We start from the raw sequence: 22,606 nt of genomic DNA, 5'->3' as shown, positions 1-22,606 counted from the left end.
ATAAAGCCTCTCTCCTATGAAGACAGGCAGAGATATTTGGGGCAGTTCTGCCTGGATAAGAGAATAATATTTTCAGCTAGGTCTAACTGGTAGTATCACTTTAAATTACAATATTCATGCCTAAATGCTGTCACTTACTATTTAAATTCTTGTTTCCCCATTCCACAGATGGAAGGCAGAAAAAAACATAAACATAATACATAAGTACAGGAACATCTCATAGTGTTTTTTTTACTAAAATGCAGCGTCAATGTAGTTCTCCTGGAGAGTTTTTTGGGTAACAAATTCCCTGCCTAGTTACTAGTGGTAACATTCAAAATGCATCTGCTGGTGAAGAAATATTGATAAATTTTCACACCCTGTGCCATTTGCTTAAGATCAGAAGTCATTCCTGTAACTGCAAGAGCCAACAACCTGGAAGAACTGTAAAGCTGTCGGTAAACATTTCTTGCTTTTGATACCTTGTTTCTTCCTTCTCCCTATAGCCTCACCATCAAGGCAGGCAGAGGAATGGGGACGGAGAAAACTGCTCAGATGCTGCTGTTGCCTGCCTGCACCAGAGGTGAGATCGGTGTGACACTGCAGAAAAGTGCTGCTGTTTGTTGTTGACAGAATCTGCCAGAGAGTGATTGCTTCTGCCCAGGGACTTGCGAGGATCGGCAGTAAGGGTAGACACACTCCTTTTATCAGCTTCAAGTAAGATAAGAGTGGAGCCAACCAAAGCGCTGGTCCTGAGCATTTCAATCAAGCCCTGCATACACAGGAGATGGGTAACCATTAATTAGGGGAGTTCAGCACAGTTAGTTCTGACAACAGATCAGGTAGCCTGTGTGGGTAAGTGCGGTAGGAAAATGTGGTGCTACTTTATTGACGCACAAAATTCCTCTTGGGCTTATGCCAGGAACTGTAGGTCGGGTGGCCTGCATCTTCTGGCACTCTCCCAAAATGCAAGTGAACCAAGCTATCCACACTGAGAGGTGAAGTGTGGATAATATATGCTGGGTTTTGGTATATTAGTGTTTCATACCAACTATGTAGATACTCTGTATTTCTGAAAACTTCAGGATAAATAGATGGCTAAAGACTGGAACAATCATTGGAACAATCAGAAGCAAGGATGAAGAGAAAATGTGAGTGTTCCTGGGAGCACTTCGAAGACCTGCTCGGGGTCTGCTCAACTCTGGTCAGTGCAGCCAAAATATCTGCTGACTAGAAATCTTTGGATTCCAAAATTCCAGCTTTGGGTTAGGACTAGATCTCTAACCACATTGGGCACTGTTAAATCAGCTGTGCAGAATATTATGGAAAATAATTAAAAACAATGAGCCTTCATGAACATTTATTGAAATCTTGGAATTATAGGCTTCTATGAAGGAAAACTCTCAGTCAGGATGACATACATTTCTGTGAGGAAAGGGCAGACTGTGGGCGATCTAGATGGGAATCTCAGAGTGTGTTTAACTCGTTAAATGTTGAGCATAGTGGACAGAAAGACCTAATACTAGCCAGCCTGAGAGTTGTTTCTTTTTTTATGTTCTTTGGCTTTCTACTAAGGTTTTTTGACATCTACCCAAGAGTTTTTTTTTTCTAAAGGCTATGTAAAATTTCAACACAGTTTAACTGAATGATTTAAACAATATCACAGAACTTTCTCAACAGAGGCTGGTCAGACCAGCTCTTATTACCATCAGGAATTTCCTACAGGATCATGTAGAGGTTGCTGTTGTTGCCTCTGCATTTCAATGTATGCATGCACTGTGTGAATGAACAGTACAAATTACCCAAACAGCTTTTTTCACTCCATGTTAAGAACGGCTTACATTGGCTTAGTTGGAATTGGCCACTAATTGACTTGAGAAAGTAATATGCAGGAAAGTTAGATAATCCATATTGTGACTGGCACCACTTAACTAGTGCCACAGGTCCATGATAAACTTAAGCAGGATAAATGGCTGCTGCTGCTAAAAGGGTGAGTCCCACTTTATCTTACACCGTGGATTGTTTGTGCCGCCTCCCACCCTCATGCCATCACTGCTGTTTGCTCAGCCATGAATGAGCTGAAATAGAGAGTTTATCTGAATGAAAACTCAGCTTTGGGGGAAAAAAACTCCCAGTGTTCTGTTGGATTTGTTCCCTGACGTGATTTGCCAGATGAACACTAGGGCTGGCAGAAGCAGAAGGCAGGTAGAACCAGCCAGGGCTGTGTGAAAAGCAGCCCCTTTTTGTAGCTGAGCTGATTTATAACAGATTAAATTGACTATGGAATGTGTAAATAAATTTCAGTTCCTATATTTAAATTGTTCTTCCCTAGGAAATAAACCATAAGTAATGTAGCCGCTGATACGATGCTGCCTTCAATGCTCCCACCCTATTAGCATTATATACAGAGAAGTAGAGCAGTCATCCCACATCTCTCTGACAACATATGGATGAATTTTAGTACAAATGTGATGGGATCAATATTACCAAACGAAAGGAAACATCTACAGCTCTTCCTTGGAAAGGGAGCCTTATGCAGACGTCATACAAAGATGTGACTGTCGCAGGCCAACACAAATTTATAGAATTAATCAAGTCTCAGAGCATTATGTAGCTTTTCCCTCCTTTGAGCCTAATGATTAGTCATTAACAAAATACAGTATGCTTTTATAAAGATTTTGTAATGAAAATGAATGTAGTCCATGTCTTTTGTGTAGAGGAAAAAAAAATAATATAAAAGAGAATTTGCCAGTACACATGGGAAGTGATTAAGAAGATCCCAGTTATCCTCCTCTGAGGGAAAAGTTCTTTGGCAAATAAATCAACACCAGAACCAAGATACTGGAAGACTGAGACTTTTTTGTTTCTTCTTCTATTTCAAGTAAAAGTTTTTAGGATTTTATTGAAGGAAAACTAAGTACTGAGGGAAAAGAAATTTTGCACAATTATTTATTTTGAAGTTTGATAAGATGATGCTTTTAACAACCACAGGCTCTGCAGAGAGACAGAAAGTTTTTTTGAAAAAGAAATTAACTTTTGAATTAGTAGAATTGTGCTCTAATTTCTGGCTGAGCACACCTCTCTTCCATATACTGTCTGGTGTGTATCTGTCTTGTTAACCATTCAGGAAGTTGTTTCGGCATTTCAATTTAAGAATGGGCTCTTTCTGTCTGCATAAAACTTACAAGTCCTATGGTGTCTTGTTATGGGGCCATGTGGGGATACGGTATTAGTGCAATCATGCACTTAAGCTATATTTTGCTTGCAAAATTACTTGAAAAATCTGTCTTTACCATAGACAAAATACAGTTGCTTGAGTTTAATGGCATATTTGACCTGGCTCTGCAGTCTTGTTTGGTGCAGTCAGCTGAAACTAGAGTGAATTTTTTACCCAGTGAAGTGATCCACGCTAGCAGTAAAAACAGAAACAATTTGAAGGTTGAATATCTGTCAGTTGTTTCCCCCACTGTTTTCATTTGTAAGCATTTTGAAGTGGTTTAGCCTGCTGTTAACAGTGCTGCAGTAGGATGTGACACCAGAAAGCTTTCTGGGTTTATGTGGCAAGATACAAACTATGAATTTCACAGCAGCCTTGAAGGAATCCCTAAGGAAGTGATGATCCCACAGCCTAATTCAAGGATGGAGATGCATATCCCAGACAGCCATGAATGGAAATCTCTGCATAGATCTTGCATTTGATCTTTAAGCTAGACAAATATGCTGGCATTTCTTTAAGATGAAACTATACATGAAAGCTGAAACAATGTTAGACAGCTAATTCCCAAGTCAAGAATACACAGAGATTTGCATTGGCAATAGTGGCATTTAACCTTTTATGGAGATTAATCTGTTTACCTGGAACAGATCTATCTGTCTTCTCTATTTTTTTTTTTTTTTTTCTGGAGCTAGTTTTCTGGCTTATGTATTGAAGCATCTCAGCAAGACGTCCAGTAGGGAAAGGAGGAGTGAGGGAATTTGTGGCTGAGAGATAGAAGGAGGTGGGCAGGACAACTTTTCAGGTGTCATGAACTATGAGATTATCCTCAAAATTCCTCGGTGCCTTGCTTCATCCTTCTTGGACTTAGCCTTTTAGGCACCAGGGCTAGCAAGCAAAAATGAGAGATTCAGCAGTTATCTTCATCAATGGTAATAGCACCTAAATGTTAGTGTCAATTTAAATAGAAACAAACCACTATATCATAATCTGTAGTGCAGTCAGCAGGTCAGCCCTTCCTTTTGTCTCCAGACTATCGCTACCCTTGAGGGATCTGTCCTTTGTGCCAGGCTGAAATTCCAGCTTGGCCTTGGCCCAACAATCCAAAATGTGCTCCATGTGACATTGCAGACGGCTTGTGCTCAAAGTGAGAGAGGTGTGTGTTGGAGCTGAACTTCTGCCACTACAATGGCTTCATTTCTGCTCCATACTAGCTGGGGAACTGCGGGAATTGAACTGGAGTTGTGCAGGTCAACATCTCTAGAAACCATTTGTATGGAGCAGACACACTACACATGTAATATGCTTGGGAAAAGCTGCAAAACCAAATTTTAATATCTTCATCCAGGCATTCAGAGCAGGTTGCTGTCTCAAAGTGCAATTTTGTGGGTGTTAGCCACAGTCTGTGAACTGCTTCTGAGAACAAAAAAATCCTATGATAAAGAACAAGCCATAAACCTCATGAGTGAAATCTGGAATACAAGGGTTATTTTAAGGAATAAGATTACACATGAAGCTCCAGAAGGAAATGAGCTCTCTCTCTTTCAGCAATGCTGGACTCCAGCATGCTGGAGGGCTGTTATGCTGGCAGCGGGATCAATGTGGGAGAAAGCAAACGCAAAGGTGGGATCTGCTCAGATAGGGTCATGCTCTTAAGTGCAGAGCACACCTCAACATCCTGTTGACTTGAGGATTGGCTTTCTGGCATCACTTTTCACTTTTGGTTTGGGAAGAACAACTGCAGATTTAAAGAAAAGTGAATAGCGTAGTTCCATAATCTGTTACTAAATGCAAATAGGAAAACTTACTCTTGTTTTTCAAGCTATATGGTGAGAGGAAACAGCTATAAGTAACATAACTAATTACGACAAATTCTGCCTGATGGCATTTGTTGGTTGAGAATAGATAGATGGATTGAGAAAATCCAATTTTCTAGGTACTCTTCAGGTTAGGAATTTAACATTAAATTAAATTAGTGACTGGTAGGCAGTCACTCTACCACAGAAACCAGTGGTTTTGGCATGAACATTGTTAATATGACTCTGTGAAGACTGTAGGGTAGAAAAAGTCTGAGTCACCTAACCCTGCTATATTGTGAGCAATTATGTTAATGGTGTGATTGCTATAACATTGAACACTCTGAGGAGGTATTTCTTTAACCCAGGAATGGTAAATTGAAAGAAATTTTCTTCCAGAACACAATTGTTCTTGATAATGAGGACTCTGAAGGGCACAAGACAGGATGCCAACTTCAGTTTCACACAGTGATATACACACGTATATTAGCGCAATTTTTTTCTGTCAGAAAAGCTGATTTTTATGAGTTCTCTGACTTCTCCTCTCATAAGCCCTGTCTCCTCAGCTGTGCTGCCAGATCAATATGGTCATCCTTCACTGCAGAGTAAAGATTAAAGTTTCCAATAACTTAATTTAAATTTGGTCCTTTAATAGATCCTGCATAGAGGACAAAAAATTTGAATTGACATGACTGTATTTAAAGGAAATCTTCATCCATGTGCTCAGCTTGTTTGACTATGGTACACCTGAATGGCTGAAGAAGAAAACAGAACTGTTGAAAATATGGTGATTTTTAAGTAGTGTTTACCTTAACCACCTTTAGGGTTAAAAAAAAAAAAAAAAAAGAAATTGAGCCAGTTTAATAGATTACCACAGTGTCCTAAGTCTCCAAGAGACACAGAGTCCTGAAATGAGAACTCAGTGCGTGTGCATTTTGATGATGTAGTTTTGTGTGTCTAAAAATGAAAAAGAAATAGCTGGGGAATTCTAGTGAGCAATAAACTTTATCTCAGGCAATGGCAGGAAGGAAATATTTGCAAATTTGGGATGTCTTTACAGTTTGAGTGTGTGTTTGACATTTATGGTGGAACTTGGCCTGGCTTAATTAATTTCCACTGGTGCATAATGGTTGCTCTGGGAACAGTTATACATTTCCTTTTTAAGTGAAAATCTACAATTTTCTCTGTTAAATCTTCCTGTGTTTACAGGGACACAGGAAGATTTCCAGGAGTCGGTGGCAGTTCATCATTTAGAAAACTGCCCTTCATTTCTACACATAAAAATTGACAAGACAAAAATGTTTTCTTTTCTTAGTAAATTGCACTGATGTTTGTCTAGTGATATAAAATTTCTTCCTTGGTCTTTTCTCTGTTTATGTGTGCATTTGTAATAGGTTAAATCTATTCAGTGGAACAGATTCTGCACACAAGAATAAAGCCACAAACATTTGTGGGAGAGAAACACAATTCCTGATGTAGGTGAAGGAATCACATCATCATGATACTCCCTCTGATGCATGGAAATGTTGTATTAGCTGGAGCTAATACCACTGAAGCACACCTGTCCACCAACCCCACAGTGATAAATCTGTACTTGCATGCATGTGTCTTATGTGTTGTTGTCAAAATTATGGCTGCCTTCTAGAAACTACTGCAAAACATCTGGCAAAAGAATTAGCAAGTTAGATGCAGAGCTACATTAGTGAATACTTAGTCCAGCACTGTTTTCTGGGTCATTTTAGCACCCACATAATGGTCAGATCCAATGCCAATATGCATGCCTGACCTATAGTGATTACATCATGATAATTTTTATGTGTCTTGTCTTCACTGTCATTTTATTTTGAGAGAGCTCTCTCCAGTTAGGCTTGTGTTTTTCCTAAAATTGCTGCAGCTGAGTACATAGATATCTGCTGAGGTGAAGCCAAATTGCTATGTTAACTATTTAGGCACTGGCTGGAATTTTTCAGGGCTGTGTTGGGATTGGAGGCTAATTCGTGTCTTCCTGCACACAATAAGGATCAAAGTGAGTTTTTTAACCCCTTCCTACACTGACTGTGCTGGCAGATTGGTCGGTATTTATCACAGTGGCTGAAGATTCATCACGATGTCCCAAGGCCAACCTCTCACCAGTCAATATAGTTTGCATTTTTATGTTTCTGCTGGGCATTACCACTTCTCAGTTTGGCTGCTGTAAACCAGGGTCTTGTCATTGTCTAGGACCCTGTTGAAATAGCCAACAGGTAAAAAAAATCTCTGCTCTACAAAACTTATTGATCACTAGGTTCCCAGAGCAACACCCAGCATCACGGTTTTAAGTTAGCAAGGGAGAATAGGGGAAATTAAAAGCTACTTTTGCAAACAATGATCTAGCTTTTGATCCCACTTCTTGATATTTAGTCTGGTTGTTTTTCTTTCTCTTGGACTGAGTTCTCTCTATAGTCTCTCTCCCACACTTGCCCCAGTGTTGACATTTTGACACCCTCACAGGCTTGTGCGTGGGAGTGCAGATGTTGGTGAGTGTCTGTGCTTGCTCTTGTTCAGGCTGTGCAGAGCAGCACAGCCAAGCAGGGATCAGCACAAGGTCTCAGAAGTGTACAGAGTTACTCTGTACAAAATCAGTCCAGCTCTTCATTAGTGACTGGGAGTTTTGCAGCATTAGGAGCTTTGGGGAAACATCTATAACCTTCTGCAGATCAAAGGACCAGAACAGTATCTCATTTTGTATGAAACAGCTCTTTCAACGAGCCATGCCACTTCTGTTCCCTTATGTCCACTTTGTCATGTTCCTGATAGCAAGAGACATATATATATATTTACACTAACAAGACAGAATGTCAAGCATACTCAGAAAGTTATTTGGGAGATTTGGTTTTACAGGATTCCCCTTTACAGACTTTGAATATCTCGCTTCTCCTCCAGCTGTGAAAAGACTCCCTGTCCATAAATTGCCATCTCAGAGAGGTCTCAGTTTGGCAACTCCTAGTACTGGGTGGAAATACTAGACAAAAAGTGTTGTCTAATGAAGAAATTGCACTTGAAAAAAAAAAGACAAATCACGGGGACTATTGGATTACTTTAGTGATGCTTAGAAAGAACATGGCAAATAATACATATTCCAAAGTGAAAAAACCTGTAGTCTGTAAACTATGCTACTACATACACTAGACCTAGTTAATTTGTTTTAGGTGAGTGATGCTTGATGCACAGACCACACAAGGCAATGCCAGTGGGTGTGGGGTTAACGCTGTGGGCTTGCTTTTTCCACAGGATTCCACCATGCTTCAATGCATTTCTGAGAAGCTAGGTTTGCTGATGTGATGTTGTCATGGAACATGAAGAATTGGACATGAGTTTTAAGTTGCCTGTGTGCGATCAGCCTGAGCAAAAAGAAAGTCTTCAGGCCAGAGATCTGTGAAACTGTGAACAAGAATTTCCTGGTTCCTACTCGGCTTTACATCTCTTAGATAGTGACTTGTCTGTGAGTTTTTTAACCAAAAAGAGAGAGGTAGACTGACAAAAGTTTTTGCAACTGTTTATTTTCCATTCTGATCATTTTGTCCCATCTGGATTACAGCACAGCTTGCCAAACACTTGAGTAGCCTGAGAGGAAGTTGAAGTGTGTTGAAGAGATTGGAGGAAGGACAAGAAGAAATGGGAATATTGATAGTTATTATTTCTCCTGAAAGGGCAAATGAATCTCTAGTAGGGAGTAAAAGACAGAAAAATCTCAACTAAATTGAAAACAGCCCATTGCCAAAAATTCAAATAAAGGTTTAGTTCTGTTTTTTTAAAAACATGGTCCTACAGTCAATATAGATTATTCTGTGTAAAGTTTTCATTCTGTCAGAAGTTATGTCCATTCCCAAGTGTCCATTTAGCAAAAAGAAGGTTCATCTTTGGAGGGAAAGAGAAAAAAATAAAATGATCTCTGTTTATTACAGAGAATTTCTGTGCTTGCATAGAGGTACCTTCAGGCAGCCATTCCACGAGTCTGGCAATAAGCATGCAGTCTGTAACTATGTTTTTTTGGAAATGTGACAAATTGGAGAGGGCCCATTTTCTAAATGAGATCCTGTGGAAATATATTGTTTTGACAGAGTATTGTTCAGGAAGAAGGACTCACCTCCAAGAGAAGGAAAATAACTTGACAGTTGAAGCTCTCAGCTGGGATTTGTGAGACCTAGGTTTCAATTCCTACTTTTTCTGATTTAGCCTAAAGAATGGACTCAGACTTTCCTAAAATCTAGTTTTAATGACCTGTCTAAAAGACTATCAGCTATTTCAAAACTTGTCTGTGCTCATCTGTTTCTGTCTTTGTCTTTTTTTTCAGATTATTTTTTTAATTTTTAAAAAATAATAGTAAAAAAAAAAAAAAAGAAAGTAAATCCTTGGCTTTGTCCTGATGCAAGACAGGAATATGTTTTACATCTCAACATTTGCAGGACAGGGAATCAATTTTCTGCTCAGCTCTGTCTGGAATATAATTATGGTAATTTTAATATCCTCAGCTTTAATTCTTTTTATTGATCCTGTTATTGACCTGTGTCTTCTTGTTACTGCATAAATACTGGCAAAGAAACAGGTAAAAAATAACAGTTACCAGGTGGCATAAATTAATTTTAAAAAAAAATTTTCTGAATGGGGAAGGAAAGAGTGTTTTTTCGGTGAAAGTCCAAACTTATCCCATTCTCTTCAGTGTAATCTTCAGTCCCCAGTGTAATCAACCCTATCTTAATTGCAAGTATGTTCTAAGTCTACTCTCAGATTCACACTGGTGCCTAAAAAAATCTGTCATGGCCTAAAGAGTATCATCTGGGGACATCATAAAGCAAAACAAAGTTCTATGTCTATTTTGAAACCATAATATAGGAAAAAAAGCCAGTAAAGGACACTGCACTGACTGCAATGATTTCCATAGTGAGTTTAGGTTTGTTTTTCAAATATTCAACAGAATCAACTGTTTTTCTTAATGACTGCAGAAATCAGGGGTGAAAAGGAGACAGGATGCCCTCACTCTGACTGTGTGTTTAGGCATGATATAAGTTCTTGGCTGCATCTGGGCCATTTCTGAGCTTCTTCATTTCAGATGTAAGAGCATGTCTGGCATCTAGGGCATACACACAACAGTCCTTGGATCCCTTCTGTTTAAGTATGTTTTGTGCATAATTCAGTGGGTGAAGGGTAGATTGCTTTTGTCAAGCAACTTGGCAGAGTTCTTCTCCTGCATGGTCAAAATGAGAAAAAAAATTTCTATGCCCATGTATGCAGCCATACAGACATTTGTTTGGCAGAAATGAACAGTTTTTTTCTGAGATAGTCAAAGCCAGCTCTTCCCACCAAAACGAACTACAACTAAACTGTTGGTTTTGAGCAGGATTATTTTCACCCATTTTATTCTAGCAGAATTACCTCATGCAGGCAAAAGGTATTATCTCTTTAATAACTAACAAGTCAACCTGTTTGTTTTCATGGTGGGAGTGAATGACTTTGATACAAGCAGTGTTGCAATTACAAATGAATGAAACAAATCCAGCAACAATTCTTCAGAAGGGCTCTTTTTTTGTTGCTCTGAGCTTTTGTTGCTACTGCTGGTACTTTGTTCTGATTCCCATGTGTAGATGTGGGAAGCTGGAGGGAGGCAAAACTGTAGTTCAACACAGTAGTTAAAACACGTGCAGTTCTATCACGTACTTGGTGTGCATGAAGATGGCCAAGACTATGTCCCCTGCATCTGCCCTTGGAGTTGTATTAGGCAGTGTTTTTGGGGAAAGCCAAGAACGATGCCTCAGCTGTGGGTATCGGGACAGTCACAGGCCACGGCTCCAATGCTCCAAAGTGTGGTCTGTAGCCAGTACAGGTCAGGTCTCTACTCACCGTACCAGGAAGCACAGGACAGATTGTAAAAACCTAAAAAAGACTCTGAACTTTTGTGGTTCAGAAATGTGGTTTTTTTCTGAGACCCTGTGACAAAATAGAAGATAAAATAATAATGAAAACTGACAGAAGATTTCAGAGGAAATAAAGAATTATTTTTGGTTGGAAGTTTAGGAAAAAAAAGGTTACAAGTAAAGCCTACAGGCAATGAAATGGAACCTAATCTGTTTGCCTCTCTGCAGGACCTCTGGACTAGAGTGTAATCTCTGTTAATGTCACATTACGTTCCAAGGATAGCATTTTAAAATTAACTCTTGTTAATTATTTTGTTTATTTGGCAACCACCATTCTTTGCTGCCATCATGAAAGATCTGTAAGTTGTACAGTTTGGTGTTCTTGCACAAATGTTGTCTTAGTTTTGTCATTATGGGCAGTAAAAAGAAAATTTTACAGATTCATGTCACTTTTGCATTTAGATATTTGGAAAAGAGTGGAAGAAGTAAAAGAGCTTTCTTGAGGTTAGCATTTTTGGTTTCATATTTTTTTCCCTTTTGAAGCTGTTGTTTGGACAAAGCAAAACATGACAAATATAATGAGAGAGGAGTAAGTAGAAAATTTAAATATCTTAGAAATTTGAAGAGGTTAGGTTTGAGTACAGTCATGCAACTTTACTTTCAATCTACTTCAGATTGTAGATTACTTGGATGTACTCAGGGATATTTTAAGCCTGGTCTGTCCTGCCAAACTTCGTCCATAGAACTTGTCTTTTATAGTAATTAGCTTCATACTCATGTTTAAAAACGTGAATTCAAGCAGGTCGTCTGGTTCTCCACCCATGTATCTCAGTAAAGACAATGACTCATAAAGCATTTTGCTGTAAGCAATGGCTTCCCTGAAAGTGGGAACACAAAAACTTCAGAGTTGATTAATAGTCTCTTCTGTTCCTAAATGAGTTCAAATTAAATAGATGTAAAATGGACATTGTCTTGGATATCCTAATATATTTTGTGGGGCACAGATTGGGTCACATGAAAATATTACCTTATGTAATTGAAAATGTCTCCCTTTTTTCATCATAGGGCAGTGGACTTCATATTCACTACATAATCAGAACAAGTATCTGTTCAATTCCTGTGGAAATGCTGCCATGTGAATACTTATTTCGTGGTTTTCAGGACTCTGACATCTTGGTGTGGGAAATTACTGCCCAAAACGTAACCACAGTGAGCATAAAATGTGTGGGACATGCTGATCAATCTGTGTGAGGAGTGAAAAGTATAGGGAATAGAAATTCCCTGCATCACACACAGATAAAAGAAAATGGTTTTGAGGGTGTGCATATCCAGGTTTCCATACCTCATTGAATCCTGTCAGTCCTGACTACTTCTCCAGCTGGGGTAATTAATAAGAATTCAACAAAAAGCCCAACACTGTGACATCCCTTCACAGGCAAAGGTTCTGCTTGAATGTCTCTGGTAGCCAATATCCCCTCAGCAGCTCACCAAGGTAGCTCCTGCCAGAGCCGAGGTTGCTGCCCTGGCTAGTGATGTGTTTAAGATTTCCTTGGTGCAAAAAAAGATGTGAATGGCTTTCTGTTAAATGCTTGTGTAAATAAAATCCTGAGCTAACAGTGAAAGAAATCACTGGGTTTAGGATATGCCAGGGCTGGAAGAAGCAGCAGCTGTAGTAACACTCTTTAAAGCTGCAAAAGAGCAAAATGTCTGTTTTCAAATTTTCTTTCTGGCCAGTGTTAAGCCATGATTGTGTTCTTTTTATTTCTGTAGGAAAAGGATAAGACATTGAACAACTGTGAGATCAAAGGGCAAATAACTGGCTGTTTTAAACAGTAGAGGGTGATGAGGGACTTCTCATACTCCTCATTTTAATTTGCTCTTTTAAGTGACACAGCTTGAGTGTTCAGAGTGCTTTCCTAACTTGACTCTGCTAGTGTCTCATGAGCTGTTGGCTTCAACATATTTAATCTGTGGGACTTTTGTGCTCCTCTTTCATAATATTTTATTGATAAGAGTTATACCGGAATTTTGGACAGTAGGTGGCTTGAGACATGTATTCCAGCCCAAAGCAATTTGAACTCATGTCTCCTAGGTCAGGTGAGAATCACCTTAACTCCTGACTAAACTCATACCAGAGTGGATTATACTTCTAACCAATAGCTTTGAAGCTATGTGCCTATATATCAAAAAGCCCTATGAGCTATACAGAATTAGGACGGATTAGTCTGTAGTCCTTGTGTGATGAAAAATATATATGTTTTTATCACAATTGTCTATATGTAAATCAGAGAGATATCTGTAAATGGATGCAGGCAGCCCAGACCTCTGCTTTGAAAATGAGTGCAACAGAGTAAATCAAAAGTTTGACTCTGTAGTTTCTTGCTCCTCCAGTGAGCTTGTGTGTTAGCACAGCTCCAGCAGCTCCAGTAAAGGATGCCCCTACTGATAACCTCTAACATGGTGCTTACAGCCCTCAGCTTGGGAGTGAGGGAGATGAAAGTGAGTTGCTCTGCTAAGAAACAGACTTTCCATTTCCAGATGAACAGTTGTTTGTATAAAGATGGATATCAGAATCAAAAAATTATTTAAACGCAATCAGCTGAAGAGGTATGATGACTTGATTCCCTAAAGAATGTTGTACATTTTTGTTAGCTATGCACACCAAAGTACTAGAAGGAGAGGGACAACCCAATTTGGACACTGATCTAGGCAATGTTTGCCTATGAGTAATGACAAGCAAGTCAAGATCAGGTAACCTAGATTTTGAATTATAGCTCTTCTTTACACCTGTTCAATTTTTCACAATCCCTATCTAATACCCAGGATGGATTTATCTATAATTTCATTGTAGATAAATCTTTGTAAAGAAGAGTCTGTCTTCAGCTGGAGAGGCTAGCACTTTTTAACTAAAGCCTCTTGTTGTCTCAGCTCACTTGACTAACTTCTGAGGAAGTGACTTGGTTTCAAGCAGAGGGAAATACGTAGAATGACTCTTTGGTTACCCATGCACTTGATGAATACTAGCTGGTACAAAAAATATTTTTATCCTAATGATCAAAATGGATGGAAATATAGAATGAATTATATTTTTCGCTCCTGAAGATACTGGCTGAAACATACTGACATAACAGTGCCAGTAGAAGCAGGTATTTAAGAGTGGATTTTTCATTTTTTAAAGAGGGGACTTTGGCCTTCAATCTGTTCCTAATCAAACTTTTAAACTTCATTAGTGGCTAGAATAAAATAAAATTCTGCAATAAGTCTTTAATTTTGCTTTACACAACATTTTTTAGAAAGTCTAAAACCAGATGAAGTATTACTGTAAACCTGCAATGTTCTCTCTGAATTGAATTGTGACATGCGCTCTGGGCCTAGTAAAACAACATAAAATGTATTGCTCTTTAATTCTGCACAAGTTTTGCTGTTGAGGCAGACAATAGGTGCATCCACTTTTCCCTTCCCCCAGGCCTAAGCTGTGTGAATGATCTTAGGGAAAGAACAATGCAGCTTGTACCAGGCTCAATGAGAGGGATGTAGCATCTTCACCCTGGGGTTGCTACTGCAAGGGATAATACCTGGTGAATCCTAATTCCTTTATATAGACAGCTACCCAGCAGAGGCCTGCAGCCCTTGAGAAATCCTTGCTACAGAAAAGAAATATATAAGATATCTCAGCAAGATAATTTAGCTGACCAAAACTTTAAAATATTTTCCTGCTGCAATAATTTCAGTGAAGGGTGTGATCACTTTATATAAATCCTTACATGCACTTATAGTGCAGTTTAAATATTCAAACTATGGAACAGTTCAGGAATAATTCTAAACAATTTTTACTGCAGTAACTTAATCTACTTTAAATTATTGGTACAGATTTAGTCTACCAGATTAGGTAACACATAAATTTTAACTATGTAGGTAATATGGCACCTCTCTCAAAATGGGAGGATAAATTCTGATGACTTTTATAAGAAGGATTCCTATATTGGAAAGCCTGAACCAATCTACAGAAGTATTTGAGTAACATAACTTGCAAAATCTCAGCATATATAATTCTTTCTCATTCTGAAGCAAAGGGTGAATGGGAGGGGAAGCTTTAAACAAATACATTGCTATGAGCTAAAAAGAAAAAAAAAAAAATTTCAGTTCTAAAAAGGTCAAGCAAACAATTTATGTTAAGCCTTTACGCCAGCATCAGCAGCTCAAGATGATCACTCAGTCTTTTAAAAGAGACAATCAACTCATGAGATGGATGTACTATCTGTAGGCTGACTTTGGGAAAAGTGCCACTCATCAACAAAATCCCCAAGGCCCAAAAATAATAAAAAAACCTAACAAAATTATAAAACAGACATAAGTCTCCAACTAAATAAAAAGTAACTGCCCAGTGGAAAGAAAGATAACATATTATTACATCAGCATATTATTCAGTTACAATCAAAAATTCAAAATTATGAAGCCAGTTACCAAGATTTTGCAGAGAGTGGGTTAATTTTAAACATATGGGAAAAAAACCAGGCTTTGTCACAAAATATCCTGTGAGCTTGCAGCCTGGCACCAGCTCCTGCTGTGCACAGCAGGAATTTCCCCTGCAAACTGGAGCATATACTCACAAGACACTAAAGAGGATCAGAATTCCTCCTGATCCCTCCTTGAGGAACACATATTACCTCTGGTTTTGTCAAGAGGATATAGATCCATCCTGAAATGGGGTTGGAAATATATTTATAAGCAACAAGATAGACATAGATTCAGTATTAAAGATGCTACTCCTGAGTTTTGCTAGCAAAAAAATTCACCCAAGTAATTTAAGTGAGGACAATCAAAACACTCAAAGCTTCCTTCCTTCCTTCCTTCCTTCCTTCCTTCCTTCCTTCCTTCCTTCCTTCCTTCCTTCCTTCCTTCCTTCCTTCCTTCCTTCCTTCCTTCCTTCCTTCCTTCCTTCCTTCCTTCCTTCCTTCCTTCCTTCCTTCCTTCCTTCCTTCCTTCCTTCCTTCCTTCTCCTCCCTCCCTCCCTCCCTCTGTAGAAATGATGAAAAATCTACCATAGGTGTAATCAAACCAGCAAAATACGTTTTTTCCCCTTGAGAATCAGCAAAATCCATACTTGTATTTTTCAGCTACCTCAGAGGAAGATAAAGCAATAGAGAATCCATATCATTGCTAGAGTTGCAGTGAAAAAGTTGATAGATACTGCTGAAGGTAATTTTGTCAGGCAGCAAAATTCATAGGTCAGAATGAGAAATGTATGAAAGAGTTTCTTCAGTGAAACCTGTGCTACCAAAATCCCTCTAAAATCAGCTTTGTATTAGTGTTGAGGGTCTTGGCAGTCAGTTATTCATGCTCACGGTGGTGGTGGTGGTGGTGGTGTATTTCTTGCTAGTTCTATGTGTTTGCTTATATTATCTGTCTCTGTGATACTTTTTGAAGAAGTACAAAGTGAATTGTTCAGGTTTGGCCAGAACTTTGGCTTTAAGCCTCTTTTGTACTGTCTTGTTTGTGCCCTCACAAAAAGGTAGATTTGCTGTGAAGAGTTTGTGCTCCTCCAGGTTTTCCTCTAATTTATCACAATATAATGAAGACACTTCTGAAGTACATTATGGTCAGAATCTCCTGCTAAAGCTACGTATCCTGGAGGAAATCTCCAAAGAAAGGCTTACTTTGTCAGAGGAAGCTTATTTGCTTTGGTTTATATCACGGGTGCTGTTAATTACTGGGTCATTTAAGACAAGGCTCTCACATACCTCAATATTCCGCAGAGTAAGCTGTTTGGATAACAGTGTTACTGTTTTCCTTCTGCTACTATTGGACATCTGGAAGCCAAATCTATACTTACAGTAATAATTGAATATCTTGGAGCAGTCAGTCTGTCTGCTCCTATTTCACGGATGTCCACCACAAAAAAAGTCTATCTCGGGACAACAGGAGCAGCAAAGCCCCTTTTGTTTTCGGATTTTTGGCCTACTGTATTCTTTAACATAATTGTGCGATCACCCAAAGGCATGAACATGTTTTACTTCTTCTCCTGAACTAAAAGGAGACCAAGGAGAATCGAGACGTAGTTATCCATGTGATGATGCATAGATCATAGATCGTTGGACCTTTCAGTTCACCTGCTGAAAAGATTAGGTCAGACATTATTTAACCAGCAGTGATTATTTCTGTTTAATATATGTCTATTTGAATATTTAGGTTTTTTTTCTGTTCGAAACACTTAAAAGGAAAATTAGAAATTCCCATTGGTGGTTACATGTGAGGCAAGATAATTGAACAGCTCAGCAAAGAGTCACAAACCATGACCCTATATTCAGTTTGTCCCAGTGGGTAAAGGTGCTTAGACCTAACATTTTGATTCAGGCCCCATCTTTACTTTAAAGCTTCACTTGGCTGCTTTAAACAGATCGCTGATTGCCTAGATGGATTTTCAGTGCTCCACAGCAGCAGTCTATTAACCTATTTAGATGGTATCTAAGGTAGTAATGAGATTAGAAACGAGAAAGGAAACCGGGAGGGAGGGAAGTAGAGAAACTCAAATGCAGGTTAAAATTTTGGTACTTTTTATGAAAGTACCAGAAATAAGGGTCAAATTGTCCTGCAAGTGAGTGTGTTTAGTTGATATGAGGTAATCCTTTAAAGACTAAAATGCAACACCACAAAAGACAGTCATGTACTAGCTTTAATTCTGAAAGAGGCTAATGCCAGATAACACAGAATTGTTAGAAGATGTTGTGCATTTCTCCCCAGTGGCATCTCCTCACAGACTAACTGCAGCACAGTATTGAAAACACTCTGTTTTCAATAAAACTAGTTTTTCTGGATTAAAAATCTGTACTTTCCAAACTTGCACTAAGGATATTAAGTGCAAACTTGCTTCAGCAATTAAATTTTCATCAAACTCCCAATTTGACGGCTATGGCCCTGGAGCAGAGCAACTATTCCGGACTTCAGACAATCAAGTTCTACTTTCTCCAAGAGGAGGTTTTGTCTCAGAGCTATGCTGTCTTTGGATCCAGGTTTTACACCTTTAAAACAGTAGTGAATTTTAATTAATTCTTAATTTATCTGTATTGCCCAATAAAAGTTGTCGTCTTACCAACAGTAGGATCTGTTTCTCCCTCTCTTTGTATTGGACCCATCTTTGTGAGATCTTGATGTTGTTTGTTAGTAAATGAGATGTTGTTGTAAATCAGGTTTGTAAAACTTGTAGTTGCTAATTTTCAGGGAATCCCTTCAGGCCAGCACTTTGGGACCGTACTGGAAGCTGGGGATTAGTGGTTTTCCGCAATAGGTTGTAGCTATATTTTGCCACTGCTTTCGTTAAAACAAAGGCTAAACATTCTACAGCCCTGCAGCAGGAGGCAATTTGTTTTTCATGGAAAACCACAGCCTATTAGCAGTTGTGAGCACAAGCTATTGCCCATTACAGCCACTCTTAGAGAAGATTGCATGTGTACACATATGGAAAATTCTTCTGATTCACTTGGGCTATACAAATCAGGGATCTCCATACTGAGATCGAAATCAACCTTATTTAAAAATCTGCCACTCAGGAAAAAGTCCAGCAGCGTTATGCTGTAAAAATACGGAGAAGATGTTCTTAAAGCACAAAGATATCCTAAAAACACAAAGAAGCTATCAACTGTGGACAAATGTGAAGTCTGAAAACTGAAAAAAATTCAAGGAGTAACAGGGGAAACATAACACTCCAAAAAGCCCTTTTTTTCCTTTCCTTTTCTCTTTTTTCCCCTTCCAATAAGAGGTAAATGATTTAAGGGAGACGCTGGGACAGTATTATGAGCTTTGTTTATTTTGCCATTATTGAAGTATAGGCTTTAAGATAGCTAAAAGAGCAGGTTACAAATTTAGATTTGTAAATCTTCACCAAACTGGCACATGCGTTGCAGGAACTGTTTCTGACCATAGAAGGAGATATGTATACACATAAAAGTCTGAAGTAAGAATGGCATTCAAATTAAATTTCTTGATGAGGCAGAAGAAACAAAATTTTCAAGGTGCTATCTGATGAAGAGTCATAAGAAAAGTAATCGAATTGCATAGGAAAAGAAAGGTTTAAAAAGAAGTTTTTTGAACTATGAAAGTGGATACTGCATTATTTAATTTGCCATTTTAACTTTTGTATCAGTCACTGAAACAAATATATTATAAGCCTAGATTCTTTCCTAAGGAAAATATCGTTCAATTCTTGTAAGGAAAAAACGTTGCTTAGGAAATTCCATTCATTTCAAGGAAGATAATTTTGGGGAATTAGAGAGATACTAACAGATACTTGTCAGATGTCCATGAAAAAACTGTAGATATTTAAGGGAACTATGTTCTCTACACACTGTAGAAAATGACATCCTGTGTAAAATCTCTATTTGTCAATCTCCTCACCCCCCTACCCCTTTTTTCCCCCTCACAAAAGTGTGTGAAGATCCCCGGATAGTGAGTTGAGATATACTGACAATCAGCTTGATTTTTCTGTTACACCTTCCATGGTGGTAAAGGTAGATCCCTGCAGGTACAGAAAAACACGGCTTTAGGAGAAATTTCTCATTTAATTTCTCAGGACTGTTAAAACATACGGAAGAATCCAATATTGCTAGTTAGGTACTAATAAAATTTTATATTAAATGAAGGAAAACCAACCCCGAAATCACACTTTCAAGCCCAAAGAAAAGTGGGAACTTTCTGTACTGCTTCCATTCTGGAAAGCAGAGTACAAGTAGTGTGAAAATAACCACAGATGTTTTCTGTTGGTAAGACACTGGGAAAATATTTTGAGAGTCTCCTCTTCATCCTTACTTTACCTGAGAAGCTGAAATCAAAAGGAGGAATTCTTTCTGCAATGAACATGCACATTTTCCCCTTCTATTTAAAAACCTTTTTGAGCCATTGGAATGCATTTCTGGCGGGCAATCAGCAGCACAGGAAATTTCAAAGGAGCTGTGAATAGCTGTTAACAGTTGCATTCAGAAGAGAGAAGATAGTGGAAGCTAGAAAAGCTAGACCAGGAGTTTGTTCCTTACCTAGTATGAAAAAGTAATGTTTTTGTGTTTCTACGTAGCTTTCTAAAATAATATTTTTATAAACGTAGATTTTCCCTATTTTGTGGTTTTAGCAACACAGATATTTGTCGTAGCTTTTAGCTTAGGTTTTACTGCCTCAATTAATTAGACAGTTGTCCTGTAGTATGAGGTTTTTCCAGGATTCTTTTTTGGCATGCTTAATGTCCTAGTTGTAATGTTGATGTCAGCAGCCTTCTGCAACCTAGCAGCTTAGGATCCTGCTTAGTGAGAAAATGCACACTATATATCTGCTGTCTCAGCCCCTAAAGCTAATTCATTTACCACAGTCATCTTGAAGTACGTGCTATGTTATGCAGAGTCCTACAAACACACTTGTATGGGAAGGAATCAATTCCTTTTTACCATGGATAACTGCATCACCGTCTCTGCTAAGCACAGAGAAAACAAAGTGTTTGTTTTAAAACGAGCCTATAGATAAACAAGCAGAAGAAAGATTTCTTTTGAAAATTTCCAGTATGTTTTTCATAATGTTTATATGTTTGCACTGTGACTATGTCCATCAGTCACAGTACCTGCCACAGCAATGTTAAGACATTAACCCCCCAAAACACAAACTGAACCAACTCCCCAAGGTACAAGTTCTTCAGTTTTGTAGCAAAGTTTAATAACTTTAACAACTTGCTTATAAAAACATGCTCCTCTCCTAAATCCCGCCTTCACACATATGTGTTTTTGTGTTTGATCCCCTGAAAGTTATAAATAGTTAATTTCTTTCAACTGTATTGGAAAAAATAAAGGAAAACTATTTTAAAATGGAGAAATATTGGAAATGTCTGCTGTACAAGGATTAGATTTCTTTTGGATATTTTTTTATCCTGTCCTGGACCACAGGGCAGAACGGTAAGATAACCTCCTGATGCTTTGCCTTCCCCTTTTTGTAGCTCTGTAATTGCTTGATATTCTTTCAGCAGAAATGGAGAAACTTGTCCTTGAGTATCTTATTTTCCTCATGTTATTGCTTAACGCAGGTTGAAGTCAGGGTGACAGGAGGAAATGGTTCTGTAACACCATGTTTAGTAAAAATTCACCTCTCTTCTGTGGTCAGGGAGCCGAATTAATGTATTGCCAGCAACACTTTGGAAAGGATACAGAGAAAATTTGAGAGTCTTTTTAAAGTAAGATTACACCTTAAAAAACTATTTTAAGTGAAGAAATTTTGGGTATTACTGAAGTTTGAAAATATGATCGTAAAAGGCTGTTTCCCTCACCTGTTAGTGGCTTTTGCCTATCAAGACCAAGTTTCTTCTAGTATAAAAATTATCTTTTCTAGGCACAGCATGTATATTTCATTTCCCAAATGACTTTTCCATTAAAAAAATATTTTCTTCAAGTGGTTGGAAAATAGGCTCTTTGAAAACAGCAAGCTCTAGCTGGGTTCCAGCATGCAAAACTTTTAATAGCTTGAAGCGCAGGTAGGTGGATACACAGCAAGGTTACATTTTTACCATAACTGGTAGTTCTTCTTTGTTTTAAGTTTTCTAAAGTGAGAAAGCTTACTATCTGCAAAAATACTTTCCTACAAGAATGATCCTAGCTGAGATATTTTGTTGTAATTATCTTAAAATAAGGCAAATAACCTAAATTAAAAACTAGAAACATGCAGAGTATTATGGAGGTAAAATAAAAGTTTAAAAATTAGATAGAGATGGAGAGTTCAGTTTTTTAATAACTAGTTGAAGAGTAAAGAAATCTGTTCACAATTAGCAAAAGACAAAGGAAAGGCAAAAGTCACTAAGGCAATTAGTGTGAATTATTCAGCCATGTTGCCACCATTCCTATGGCAGAAAGTTGCTCCAGTGCATAATCTTTAATTCTAGGGTGATACAGGAACTTACTGTCTGTGAGGCCAAGGAAATGTAGCTAGGTTATACCTTTGAAAATATATTTGTTCCATTAATACTCTAGGGAGAGTACAAAATTTGTGTCCTGGTGAAACTGTCCATTTCTGTGGATGCCTTCTGCTGTGCTCTTAATTTTAAAAACTGAAAAATATACTACAAGAAAAAAAACACCGGAAAATATTTTCAAATCTTCCCTAGCACATTGAGTGGAAAAGTCCTTATCAAACACCAGTCCCAGCTTCATTGTGTCAGAGAACAGAAGCAGAACACAAATGAATCCATGACACAAAAAGGGGTTCAGCAGAGGCAAGAAGGACAAGTCTAAGTTGCAGCATAGGTGAGAAAGGTGTAGTAATTCCTTGAAAGTTTTATATATGATAAAAAATTTAGCAAAAGTTCATGTAAACAGAATTTAATCCCCTGGAAAAGCAGAGAAATCTTTCCCCTTCAGTTGCTAAAAAAATAAGTCAAGAGCTCTAAAAGAGCTTTAAGAGGATCTTGACCTTTCTAGCCTAGTAGGGAGGCTCTTTACTCATCATCCTTCTGTATACTTTCAAAAGCAAGGAAGAATTAACAGCGGATTCTGTTGTCAAGTCTCTCTAGCGGTTGCTTACCAACATCTGTTTTCAAGAACAACTCGCTGTGAGAACTTGAAGCAGCTTTCCAAGTTGTGTCCTGTAAGGTTTAAATGCTGCTTCCTCTGCTTTCCTGCCTAGCAAGTTAGTCAATAAACAATTGAAAGGCAATTATCACCTGTCTACCTCCCACTCCCAGTATGGATATTTCCACTACAGCTCAC

Source organism: Pyrgilauda ruficollis, unplaced genomic scaffold (genome assembly GCF_017590135.1).
Source record: "Pyrgilauda ruficollis isolate IOZ18807 unplaced genomic scaffold, ASM1759013v1 scaffold53, whole genome shotgun sequence".
Taxonomy (NCBI): domain Eukaryota; kingdom Metazoa; phylum Chordata; class Aves; order Passeriformes; family Passeridae; genus Pyrgilauda; species Pyrgilauda ruficollis.
This window is presented reverse-complemented; position numbering follows the sequence as displayed.